Below are 13,952 nucleotides of genomic sequence, written 5' to 3' on the forward strand. Positions count from 1 at the left end.
CAGCATGCTCCTCAGCTTTGTCAGCTTTAGCTTTCTGTCTTGATGAAAGCCTTACTTTCTTTGGGACAGCATGAATGTCCTTGGAGCAGGTTTCTATAGCCTTCCTCTTCTTTCTTTTCTCAGGCTGAGCTGTTTCTGGTGACTCAGCATGAGCATCAACCTTTTCTACACGCACATCTTCAGGCTCAATTTCTTGGTGTTCATCTTCTTCATCTTCATCAACATCCCCAGCTCCTTCATATCCCTTCAAGGGTTGATTGTACAACAGTCCATTTAGCAGAACAGCAGTAATTTCACTTCCCAAACTACTTGTTTCACCTTTCGTCTCAATCTGCTTGTCTTCAAGAATCTTTGTGATGAGGGATCCCAAGCGGAGTTTCTTACCACTTCATTGAAACGCACCAACTAGAAAGACAGGAAGATTGAAGGGAGTGCAGGTCAACATGTGCCATATGAAGCACTGTTCGAAGTTTGATGCGGATGAAGCTGAGCTGAGTTTGGGGAAGATAAAGTTGGTCAGCATGAAGTGGACCATCTTTTGTTCTTTACCCATGCAGGTGCTGGGTATTTCCCCCTTATGATCTTTGGGTTTACAGAACCCCTTTAGCTTCTCAGATGTGGCTTTTGGTATTTTCTCCTTTGTCGTTCTAAATTGAATTCCTTCGTCTGGTAATTCTAGCAGTGTGGCTAGATAAGCAGGGGTTATTACGATTTTCTGACCTTTTATAGTGGTCTCCAAATAATCAGAGTCGTCCACATCAACGCGTAGATTTGAGTAGAATTCCCGCACTAACCTGGGGTAAGCTGTTCCTGAGAGTGAGAAGAGACCTTTCCATTGGTTCTTTTCGAGCCATTCACAGAATGGAGTCTCAGATGATACGAAACTTGGAGAGAACCATCGGCATTTTAAGACTTCCAGATTGTTGACCTTTGAGTGTACCTTGATCATTGTCCTCTCCCTTTCCATCGAAGGACCCGCGTGGTCAGTGGATTTTTCTGTGTTTTGAGTTTTTGGGGTTTTCTTTTTGCTGGGAGACATTTTTGACGATTTTGAAATTTTTAGAGAGAAGGAAGTTTGATTTTCGGGAATTTCAGGTGTAAGGAATGACGAGTGGGGTTTCTTCTATCTTTTATATCAATTCATGAAAGCCCTAAATCATTATTTAGCCGTTTTTCTCCTAGGGACGTTCAATCGACAGACATCCTGTCAATTATGACATCTTCGGTGCATGGGTTTTTACCATTAATGTGCGTCTTCCCAAGGTGTCAGAGGTTACACGTGTAGGTTCACTTTATGCGAGTGGGTTTTTACTAGGTTTTACTTAGAATTCGAAACATCCTAGATATTGAGTGCCTAGCTTTTGTGAGGATTATCTCTCTATTCTCAACGTACGTCACTCACTCAGCATGTGCATTTACTCAGTATAGAGTGATTACTCAATATGTTTTTCTACTCAGCATAGGATGTTAACTCAGCTTTCATGACTACTTAGTATCATCACTCAATATATATATTTCAATTCAGCATAGGGTGGCATTTACTCAAGGTTCCATTCATATGACAATTATTCAATTACAGATTTAGTTAGAGTGGATTTGTCATACCAATTGCTTCCCTTAGTGTGTTGAATTGCTCTCGTGCCAAGGGTTTTGTGAAGATATCTGCAAGCTGGTCATTTGTTGGCACATAGGTCAGCTTGATCTCATCTTTTAGTACATGATCTCTGATGAAGTGATGCCTTATGCTAACATGCTTCATCCTGCTGTGTTGGACTGGGTTCTTTGATAGATCAATGGCACTTTTGTTGTCACATTTGATCTCTATTGTCTTTGTTTTGACACCATAATCCTCAAGCTGTTGCTTTATCCATAGGACTTGTGCAACACAGCTTCCAGCAGCCACGTACTCAGCTTCAGTTGTAGACAGAGCTACGGATGATTGCTTCTTGCTGAACCAAGATACTAGACAGCTTCCAAGGAAATGACATCCTCCTGAAGTACTCTTTCGTTCTAGCTTATCTCGTCCATAGTCAGCATCATTATATCCAATGAGTGTGAAGTCATTTGAGGTTGGATACCATAGTCCTGCATCAACTGAACTTTGCAAGTATCTAAAAATTCTTTTTACAGCAGTTAGATGAGATTCCCTGGGGTCAGCTTGATATCTAGCGCAATAGCATACTGAGTATTGAATATCTGGTCTACTAGCAGTGAGATAGAGTAATGAACCTATCATACCTCGATAGAGTTTACTATCAACTGACTTACTCTTTTCATCCTTGCATAGGACAGTATCAGTACCCATAGGGGTTGATATTGGTTTGCAATCTTCCATGCTGAATTTCTTTAACATTTCCTTGGTGTACTTAGACTGACTTATAAATATGCCATTCTTACCTTGCTTGATTTGAAGTCCAAGGAAGAAGTTGAGTTCACCCATCATGAACATTTCGAACTCAGTTTGCATCTGTTGGCTAAATTCTTTGCACAAAGATTCGTCAGTAGCACCAAAGATTATATCATCAACGTATATCTGTGCAAGTAGGGTATGTTTACCCTTTTTCTTAATAAACAAGGTTGTGTCAGCTTTTCCCCTGACATAGTTCCTGGTCAGCAGGAAGTTGGTCAACCTCTCATACCAAGCTCTTGGAGCTTGCTTTAGGCCGTACAGGGCCTTTTTGAGTTTATAAACGTGATTTGGAAATTTCGAATCTTCAAATTCAGGAGGTTGATTAACGTATACCTCTTCGTTTATAAAGCCATTAAGAAACGCACTTTTTACATCCATTTGGTATAGTTTAAAATTCATGTAACTGGCATAGACACACAATATACGTATAGCTTCTAATCTAGCAACAGGAGCAAATGTTTCTCCATAGTCTATACCCTCTTGCTGACTATAGCCTTGGGCTACAAGTCGGGCTTTGTTTCTAATCACATTTCCATGTTCATCTAGCTTATTTCTAAAGACCCACTTGGTTCCTATGGGCTTTTGATTCCTAGGTCTAGGTACTAAATCCCATACCTCATTTCTGGTGAATTGGTCAAGCTCCTCTTGCATAGCATTGATCCAATATTCATCTTGCTCAGCATCAGCAAAGTTCTTTGGTTCATGTATTGATACGAATGCAACATTGCTGAGGTATTTTCTAAGTTGATCCCTGGTCATTAGTTTGTTGTTGGCGGCATCAAGAATGGCTTGTTCTGTATGACCTCTTGGGATCTTTATTTCCTTGGGCAATGTTGAGTTGTTTGGAAGAGGTGTTTCTACAATCTGTACAGGCATAGATTGGTCAGCAAATGATATTTCAATTTCTTGCTTACCTTGGGTCAGCTCCTGTATGTTTGACACTGTGGCTTCTGGTTGATCAGCGGAAGCTGAGCCTGGTTCATCTTCTTCAGGCTGAGCTGACTTGCCTGTAGGGTTAGTTTCATCGAACTCAACATGTACAGACTCTTCTACAATCTGGGTTCTTTTATTAAATACTCTATATGCTTTACTGTTTGTTGAGTACCCTAAAAAGATCGCCTCATCAGCTTTAGCATCAAATTTAGCAAGATTGTCTTTTGTATTGAGTATAAAACACTTACACCCAAAGGCACGAAAGTATCCAATGTTGGGCTTTCGACCTTTCCAAAGTTCATATGGGGTTTTCTTGAGTATAGGTCTGACTAGAGCCCTATTCAGTATATAACATGCCGTGTGAACAACTTCACCTCAGAAGTACTTTGGAAGCCTATTTTCACTCAACATTGTCCTAGCTATTTCGACAATGGTTCTATTTTTCCTTTCAACAACCCCATTTTGTTGAGGTGTTCTAGGAGAAGAGAAGTTGTGGTCAATACCACAGGTTTCACAGAATTCATCAAACTGTTGGTTTTTGAATTCTCCACCATTGTCGCTTCTAATGTGAGCTACTTTTAGGTTTTTGTCATTTTCAAGCTTTTTGATCAATGTGGTGAACATCTCAAAGGTTTCATCCTTGCTATTCAGCAAGATGATCCAAGTGTACCGAGAGAAATCATCTACAATAACCAAAGAAAATTTCTTACCTCCCAAGCTGAGTGGCTGGATAGGTCCGAAAAGATCCAGGTGTAGTAATTCCAACGGCCTTTTGGTTGAGACGATATTTTTGCTATGAAATGACTTTTTAGTTTGTTTACCCTGCTGACAGGCTTTACATAGTTGATCTTTTTCAAACTTTAATTTGGGTAATCCCTCAACTAATTGCTTTCTAGCTAATTTGGCAAGAAGGTCCATGCTGACATGCCCAAGTCTTCTATGCCATAGCCAGGAGTTGTCCTCTTTAGACACTAAGCATATATTTTTAGAAAATTGTTTTTCCAAGTTTAACATATATACATTTTCTACACGAGGGGCAGTTAAAATTAATTCATTTGTATTTCCCTCGAGTATTTGACACTTAGTATCATCAAATACAACCTTTCTGCCGCTCTTGCAAAGCTGAGCTACACTCAGCAGATTGTATTTGAGACCTTTAACTAAGGAGACAGACTCAATGGTTGGGTTACCTCCGATAGTACCTGAGCCGACTATCTTACCCTTCTTGTTGTCTCCAAAGCTTACACTTCCACCTCGTTTAAGCTCTAGTGTGATGAACTGAGTTTCATCACCTGTCATATGCCCTGAGCATGCGCTGTCTATATACCATAGTTTTGACTTCTCCACGCATGTCAAGCTGACCTGCAGTTTAAACTATTCATTTTTAGGTACCCAATTCCTTTTGGGTCCTTTCTTGTTAGTATAGACAGGTGCAAAGTCATATTTTAACTTGTGACGGCATACTTTTATGGTGTGGCCTGGTTTACCACAGAAGTCACAAAAAGATACCCTTTGTGGGTTGAACTGAGTATAGTCAGCATTATTGTGTTGGGCATGCCAACATACTTTTGTGGTATGCCCTTTTCTTCCACAGAAGTCACATTGGACAGTCCGCTTGTTATGCCAACACACATCCTTTGTGTGTCCCCTTTTTCCACAACATTCACATTGAGTGACTTGCTTATGCTGACTATTATTTGCGTACTCGGCATGGGCTTTATTTCTGTTTGAGCCCTTCCCTTGACTCTGTAATGTTGTGATATCCTTTCTAAGTTTCTTTGACTCAGATTGAACCTCCGTGACAAACTTATGTAAGATTTGCATGTTGGTATGCAAGTCAGAGTTGTCCTGGAGAAGATATCGGAGGTCACTTAGTAGAAGTAGCATATCCTAGATTTACATCAGGTTGTCTTTGGACTTTGCCCTCAAGTGCATTCATGTGGTTGACCATCATGAGCAGTAGTTCAATGATCTTTGCAATTTGGTCTTGCTTAGGTTGCTGTGTCTGAATTGTGCTCATAACACTGATAATATCTTTGAGGCTCCGAATCTCATGCAGAAGTGGAGTGAGGGATGTGATCTAGGGGGATTCAAGATTTGCAGTTTCAGCGGCATCCATAGACATAGGATTTAAATCCTGAAGGAGAGACTGAGCAGAGGCAATGATTTTGCGTCCAGACTCAGTAGCACTCAAATAGGCCATTGTGCCAGCAGGATTTGTCACAGAAGCAAGAATTGAAGTGGAGCTTGATGGTGGTGGAGTTGGTTGCTTATCAGATGGGTTAATAAGTGGACCTTGAGGAAGCTCAGTACAAGGAGCTGAGTGCTCAACAGCTTGAGTATTTGGAGTTGGTGGCAAAGGACTTACAGAGTCATTTACGTGTTCATCATGATGGAAGAGTTGAGCAGGTTGTTCCATGGATTGCCCCTCAGCTTGACTATCTTGGACTTCGAGCTCTTGCTCGGCAGGATTTGGATTGTCTAGAGTCTTGGCTTGTTCCTCAATGCGAGTAATAGAGGCTTGATTTTCCGTAGGTTCTATTGAAGGAGACTCAGTATTCTTGGAAAAATACGTGAACTGAATATCAGATAGATCGGTGATTGGGTCTCGAAGCGGAGAATCTCCTAATAGATCAATGACAGCTGCTCTGTAGGCTTTCTTCTTTAGCCTTTTGAAAGACTTAGCTCTAGGGGGTGAAGGATCAGCTTGAATATCTTCACTGGAATCAGAGGAGGAGTTGTCTCTGATCTCAGTATTGATCTCATCTTCTTCTATGTTGTTTTCAGTGAGCTCAGGATTCACTATTTGAAGGGCCAGATTTGGATTCTCCTCCTGCACAGCACTATCCTCAGGCTGAGTTTGCTCAGCATGATCTTCTTCCTCTTCTTGCTCAATGGGGGTTTTCTCAGCATGCTCTCCTCCCTCAATATCAGGTTGAGCATCATCATCATTCAGCTGTTCTTCCTCTTCTTCATTCACTGGGGTTTGCTCAAGATCAATCCCGCGACTTTGGACAAAGTGTGACTTTGGAGGGACAAACCAGTCGAGGGGGTTGGCTTCAACAATTTGTAGTGCATAGCTTCTTCTTTTCCTCTGTAGAGATTGTTCTGTAGTCTCTTCACTTTCTTCTTCGGGCTCATCTTGCCCTTTTCGTTTCCTTGCTGACCGAGGTGTTTGGTCGGCATCGACTTTCTTCCCTTTAGAGACAGCTTGTGACTTCCTTGGGGCAGCAGCAATATCTTTTGAGCATGTTTCGAGTGCCTTTCTCTTTTTCTTTGCTTTTACTGAATCAGCAGATTTGTCAACAACTTGCTTTCCTTTCCTTGGTTCCTCTTCTTGTTCAGTATCATGTTCTTCTTCAACTTCCTCAACATCTTCGGATCCCTTCAACGGCTGATCGAATTTTAACCCTAACAGCAGAGTCGTTGTAATTTCACTTCCCAAACTCTGAGTCTCATTGATGGTTTCTATTTTTTGATCTTCAAGGATTTTGGTGATTAGGGAGCCCAATCTGAGTTTCTTGCCTCCTCGTTGAAATGCTCCGACCAGAAATACCGGCATGTTGAGTGGGTTGTAAGTTAGCATGTGCCATATAAAGCACTGCTCGAAATTGGAGGCAGACGATAATGAGTTGAGTTTGGGGAAGATGAAGTTGGTCAATAGGTAGTGAGCCATCTTCTGATTTTGCCCCATACAGGTGCTGGGTATCTCTCCTTTGTGATTCTCTGGTTTGCAGAATCCTTTGACATGGTCAAGCGCTTCTTTGGTTGTTCTAAACTCTTTTCCTTCTTCCGGCAGGTTGAGTAAGGTTGCTAGGTAAGATGGGGTGATTGTAATCTTGTGGCCCTTGACGGAAGTCTCCAAGTAGTCAGCATCTTCCTTGTCAACACGAAGATTGGAATAAAATTCCCTAACTAACCTAGGATATGTTTTTCCAGGGAGAGAGAAGAGGCCTACCCATTTGTTCTTCTCAAACCATTCACAGAAGGGTTTTTCAACTGTGACGAAGTTGGAAGAGAACCACTTGCATTTCAGAACTTCCAGATTGTTGACTTTCTTGTGGACCTTGACCATGTTTCTTTCCTTGGGCTTCTTTGAAGAGCTTGCTGAGTCAGCTTGAGGGTTTTTGTCTGGAATTTGGTTAGGCTGAGGAGATTTTGGATTTTCATCGGTGTGATGTTTGCCGGAATCACCACCGGAGACATTCTGAGGGTTCGACATCCTTTTTCTCAGAGATTTTCGAGGGTTTTTGAAATTCAGAGAGAGAAATTGGGATACCAAAGGATTCAGGCGTAAAGATGGTTAAGTGAGAAATCTTTCACTTTTTATAGAGATTTTAAATCGATCCTATTCGTTGGGCTAGCCGTTTTTCCATTGGGATATTCAATCGACAGACATTCTGTCACTTATGACATGTTCGGCGCATGGGCTTTGCCTTTATTGCTTGCGTTATCCTAGAAGCCCTTTTTATTACACGTGTTTGCATTAAATGGTGCAGGTGGATTTCACTAAGTTTTACTAGAATCTGGAACGTTTGTGATTCTAAGTACCTAGTGGATAAATTTCTTGTCTCTTAGTAACTTAGCGTAGAATAGTCACTCAGCATGTATATCTATTGAGCATAGAGTGGTCTTCTAAATTTTTAAGCCAAGTAAGTAGCAGTTACTAATTTTGAATTCATTCAGCATGACATTCCATTTTACACATAGAATTATTGGAGAGGATTAGACATACCGATAGCTTCCCTTAGTATGTTGAATTGTTCACGAGCCAATGGCTTGGTGAAGATATCTGCAAACTGTTCGTCTGTTGGCACGTAGGTCAGCTTGATCTCACCCTTTAGTACGTGATCTCTAATGAAGTGGTGCCTTATGCTGACATGCTTCATCCTGCTGTGTTGGATTGGATTCTTGGATAGATCAATGGCACTTTTGTTGTCACATTTGATCTCTATTGTTTCTGTTTTTACTCTATAATCTTCAAGCTGGTGCTTTATCCATAGGACCTGAGCAACACAGCTTCCAGCAGCTACGTACTCAGCTTCAGTTATAGACAAGGCTAGGGATGATTGCTTCTTGCTGAACCAAGATACTAGACAGCTTCCAAGGAAATGACATCCTCCTGAAGTACTTTTACGTTCTAGCTTATCCCGTCCATAGTCAACATCAGTATATCCAATGAGCGTGAAGTCATTTGAGGTTGGATACCATAAACCTGCATCAACTGAGCTTTGCAAGTATCTAAAAATTCTTTTAACAGCAATTAAGTGAGATTCCCTGGGGTCAGCTTGATATCTTGCACAGTAACATACTGAGTACTGTATATCAGGTCTACTAGTTGTGAGATAAAGTAAGGAGCCTATCATACCTCGATAAAGTTTACTATCTATCGACTTACTCTTCTCATCTTTGCATAGGACAGTATCAGTACCCATAGGGGTTGATATGGGTTTGCAGTCTTCCATATCGAACTTCTTTAACATTTCTTTGGTATACTTAGACTGGCTTATGAAGATGCCATTCTTACCTTGCCTAATTTGAAGTCCAAGGAAGAAGTTGAGTTCACCCATCATGGACATCTCAAACTCAGTTTGCATCTGTCTGCTAAATTCTTTACACAAAGATTCATCAGTAGCACCAAATATTATGTCATCTACATAGATTTGAGCAAGTAGGGTATGTTTACCCTTTTTCTTAATGAACAAGGTTGTGTCAGCTTTTCCTCTGACATAGTTCCTAGTCAGCAGGAAGTTGGTCAATCTCTCATACCAAGCTCTTGGAGCTTGCTTCAGGCCATACAGGGCCTTCTTGAGTTTATAAACGTGGTTTGGAAACTTTGGATCTTCAAACCCAGGAGGCTGATTAACATATACCTCCTCGTTTATAAAGCCATTAAGAAATGCACTTTTAACATCCATTTGGTATAATTTAAAGTTCATAAAGCTAGCATAAGCACACAATATACGTATAGCTTCTAGCCTCGCAACTGGTGCAAAAGTTTCACCATAGTCAATACCCTCTTGCTGACTATAGCCTTGGGCTACAAGTCGAGCTTTGTTTCTGACTACGTTTCCATGCTCATCTAGTTTGTTTCTAAAGACCCACTTAGTTCCTATGGACTTTTGATTTCTAGGCTTAGGTACTAAATCCCAAACCTCATTTCTTGTGAATTGGTCTAGCTCTTCTTGCATAGCGTTGATCCAATATTCATCGTGCTCAACATCCACAAAGTTCTTTGGTTCATGTACTGATACAAAAGCCACGTTGCCTAGATACTTTCGAAGCTGATCTCTTGTCATTACCTTGTTGTCAGCAGCATCAAGAATGGATTTCTCTGAGTGTCCTCCTGGAATTTTATTTCCTTGGGTAATGTTGAGTCATTTGGAACAGGTGTTTCTGCAATTTCTATAGGAATAGATTGGTCAGCAAATGTAATTTCAGTTTCTTGCTTACCTTTGGTCAGCCCTTGTATTGATGACTCAGAGGCTCCTGGATGATCAGCGGAAGCTGAGCTTGGTTCATCTTCTTCGAGCTGGGCTAACTTTCCCTTTTTATTATCTCCAAAGCTTACACTTCCACCTCGTTTAAGCTCTAGTGTGATGAATTGTGTTTCATCACCTGTCATGTGTCTTGAGCATGCGCTGTCTATGTACCAAAGTTTTGACTTCTCCACGCATGTCAAGCTAACCTGCATTTTAAACTATTCATCTTTAGGTACCCAATTCTTTTTGGGTCCTTTCTTGTTAGTATAAACAGGTGCAAAGTCATATTTCAGTTTGTGACGGCATACTTTTATAGTGTGGCCATTTTTACCACAAAAGTCACAATAACTTACTCTTTGAGGGTGATGCTGAGTGTGGTCAGCATTGTTATGCTGAGCATGCCAACATACCTTAGTGGTATGTCCTTTTCTTCCGCAGAAGTCACATTGGACAATCCGCTTGTTGAACCAACACACATCTTTTATGTGTCCCCTTTTTCCGCAACAGTCACACTGGGTGAACTGTTTATGCTGAGAATAAGCTACAGATTTCTCAGGTCTTAGATAATTCCCTTCTTTGCCCGGCCCTGGAAAAAAGTCACTTGGTAGTACTTGTGTACTCAGCATGGGATTTATTTTTATTTGAGCCTTTTACTTGACTGTGTAGGATTGTAACGTCCTTTCTAAGTTTCTTTGACTCAGATTGGACCTCCGTGACAAACTTATGCATTATTTGACTGTTGCTATGTAAGTCTGAATTATCTTGGAGGAGATATCGGAGGTCACTCAGCTTGACCTCTTCAATCTCGTCACATCGCCTGCTGAGTGATTTTATTTTCTTATTGCATTTCTTAGTTAGCTTGTATAAATCGCTCAGGGAATTTACCATCTCATTTCTAAACAAGAGTAAGGGTGTTACCTCATTGTTGTGTACCTCCCGGTCAGTTTCATCAGAGAGGTCAGCTTGCTCAGATTGAGAATGGTCAGCTCCATTATCTGCCATGAAACATATATTGGCAGTTTCATTTTGTTCAGCTTCAGATGAGGTTGACTCATCACTGTCGCTCCATGTTGCTACCATTGCTTTCTTGTTTCCCTTTTTATCCTTTTTGAGATTCGGACAGCTTGACTTGATATGTCCAGTTTGGTGGCACTCAAAGCATGTGACGGACTTGGAGCTGTCCTTCTTGTATTTGTCACTTGACTCAGCTTTATATCTGTCACCTCTTTTGTATGGCTGTTTGTTGTTCCTGTCATTTCTTATGAACAGCTTCTTCATCTTTCTAGTGAACATAGCCATTTCCTCATCATTAGTTGAGTCAGCTTCGGTCGAGTCAGCTTTCATGACTAGTGACTTTTGTTTCTTGTCTTCTGACTTTTCTTTCTCTTTAGCTTCAAAGTTTTGCATTGAGATTTCATGAGTCAGCAGAGATCCTATTAGCTCATCATACTTGTATGTAGTCAGGTCCTGAGCTTCTTCTACTGCAGTTTTCTTTGCTTGCCAGCTCTTTGGTAGGCTTCTCAAGATTTTCTTCACTTGTTCTTCTTCGGTGAAGTTCTTGCCGAGTCTTTTTAGCTCATTTATAATATTGGTGAATCTGGCATTCATGCTGGAGATGTCTTCGTTGTCGTTCATTTCGAACAGCTCATACAATCTCATGTGTTGATTCACCTTTGACTCCTTGAGTTTGCTTGTGCCTTCATAGGTTACCTCGAGCTTCTTCCAAATCTCCTGTGCTGACTCACAACCTGAAATCTTATTATATTCTGCAGCATCTAAAGCACAGTGAAGCATATTTATAGCCGAAGCATTATTTTGGAGTTTTCTAAGGTCATCTTCTGACCACTCAGTTTCACTCTTAACAACTTTCTCATTGTTAACAGTTTTATATGGCACGAATGGCCCTTGAACAATTGCAAACCATGCACTCATGTTTGTGGCTTGGATAAAGTTCTTCATCCTATTCTTCCAGAATGTATAGTTTGATCCAAAGAATAGGGGAGGCCGACTGATTGATAATCCCTCGGGGAGTATCTATGTTGTTTGATTCCCTGAAAGGAAACGAGTGCTGTTCTCACCCATTTTTCGGGATCAGCTCAAGATTGTTAGATCTTTGAGTAGTGAGCTTAGGCTCTGATACCACTTGTTGGTCCCGTGTGATTAGTTCCAAAGGGGGGGGTTAGGAACTAATATAATTTTTTTCGCTAATTAATCTTGCTGACTTAGTTATTTTAGTAACTTTAACAGCTCAGCTTTGGTCAGCTTGGGTGAGCTTAGCGTAAGACAGCTTTAGTCAGATGCTGACTAAGACTGTTTTACTTGAGAGATGGGAATTGACTCTCTTGTAGTCAGTTTCCAACTCAGCACTTCGATTTACTCCGTGTTTGTTTCAAACAGTTTATATGCTGAGCAAATGCAACAATCAACACAAGCACAGATATATATATATATATATATATATATATATATATATATATTTGAGAGAGTTAGAAATTACTCAGTATCACTTATCCTGGTTCGGCCTCTCTACCTACGTCCAGTCCCCAGAATCCTCCGGGTTTTTAAAATCCAATACTGAGCTCTTTAAAGGTAGAGCACAAACCGATTATAGGCAGTTGAATATGCAAGAGTACCGTCCTCTATTCTTCTACTCAACTCCTACTAAGCACCACAGCCCGGTACTTAGATTTCTCTACCACTGAATGTTTACAACCAACACTCAGCACAGCACTCTCAATATTTCAATTGATACAATTTGTTCTCTTTCAGAGGGAGAACACTTTAGATGATTACAGGGAATCAAACTAGCATTTACACAGGAATAGAAAATGAGTGTAAGATCTTTTTCTTGTTTTGAAGTGCTTTGAACTTCTATTTTTCTCTCTTGTATTTTTCTTTTTGTACTTCGGCAATGATCCAAGAGGTTTGATTGTGTTTATATAGATGAAGACCTGTAGGAGGATCATTTGAAATGATTTAGCCGTTGATTCCAAAATGGCTCTTTTGGGAGACAAATTCTGGCCAGCTTTAGATATTACAGGCCAATCCTATCCTCTGAATTCTTCAGGCGTCAGGCTTGTCTTGTTCCTGCAGACTTCGTCTTTTTGCGGCAGTTGTCTTTTAGTAATAATCCATTGACCCATACATCTCGGAATGTGTCTATTACGTATTTCCGAGGATTCAATTATTGGTGCAGACGGTTTGCAAAACTTGTCTTCTAGTGAACGGATCTCTCATGCTGTCCTGAGGATTTACTCATCCTCTTCTTTATACGTTGTCTTCGTTTGTTGTTTAACTCTTATGCTGAGTTCCCTTTTTGGTCAATTTTGTTTTGCACGACAACTAGTAAGGGAGCTTTTGATGCTGAGTTCCATTCCACTTAGCTTTGTTTGAACTTCAGGCTTCTATTCTTTGGTACTGAGTTCAATTCTACGCACCTTGTCCTTTGATCTCATGCTGACTTGTCCTGTCTTTCTTTTTATATCTTTTTGTTTTATACTCAACATTTAACAAACAGATTAGTACAATTAAATCAAAGCACTTAAATTTAATTGTTCCTTAATCATGGATGATTTTGTCAAATCAAAATCTTGTGGAACGGTGTTTCAACATTGACTACGGTGAGACCTTTGCCCCAGTGGCAAGGCTAGAGGCTATTAGAATTTTATGTGCATATGCAAGCTATATGAACTTTAAACTGTTTCAAATGGATGTTAAGAGTGCATTCCTTAATGGAGTTATAAACGAGGAAGTTTATGTTAATCAGCCTCCAGGGTTTGAGGATCCTAAATTCCCAAACCACGTTTATAAGCTCAAAAAGGCTCTGTATGGCCTCAAGCAAGCACCACGTGCTTGGTATGAGAGGCTGACCAGTTTCCTGCTGACTAGAAATTATGTCAGAGGTAAAGCTGATACAACCTTATTCATTAAGAGGAAGGGTAAAGATACCCTGCTGACTCAAATATATGTTGATGACATTATTTTTGGTGCCACTAACGAGTCAATGTGCAAGGAATTTAGTGAGCAGATGCAGACTGAGTTTGAAATGTCAATGATGGGAGAACTCAATTTCTTCCTTAGACTTCAAATCAAACAAGGGAAAAATGGCATCTTCATCAGTCAAACTA

At 40.5% G+C, this 13,952-nt stretch overlaps 1 pseudogene; it reads right to left on the bottom strand.

Moving 5' to 3' along the window:
* Positions 1–1,585: 1,585 nt before the first annotated feature.
* On the bottom strand, positions 1,586–13,280 carry LOC136222701 (uncharacterized; annotated as a pseudogene).
* Between the last annotated feature and the right edge of the window lie 672 nt (positions 13,281–13,952).

The sequence above is a fragment of the Euphorbia lathyris genome, chromosome 3, assembly GCF_963576675.1.
Source record: "Euphorbia lathyris chromosome 3, ddEupLath1.1, whole genome shotgun sequence".
Taxonomy (NCBI): Eukaryota; Viridiplantae; Streptophyta; class Magnoliopsida; order Malpighiales; family Euphorbiaceae; genus Euphorbia; species Euphorbia lathyris.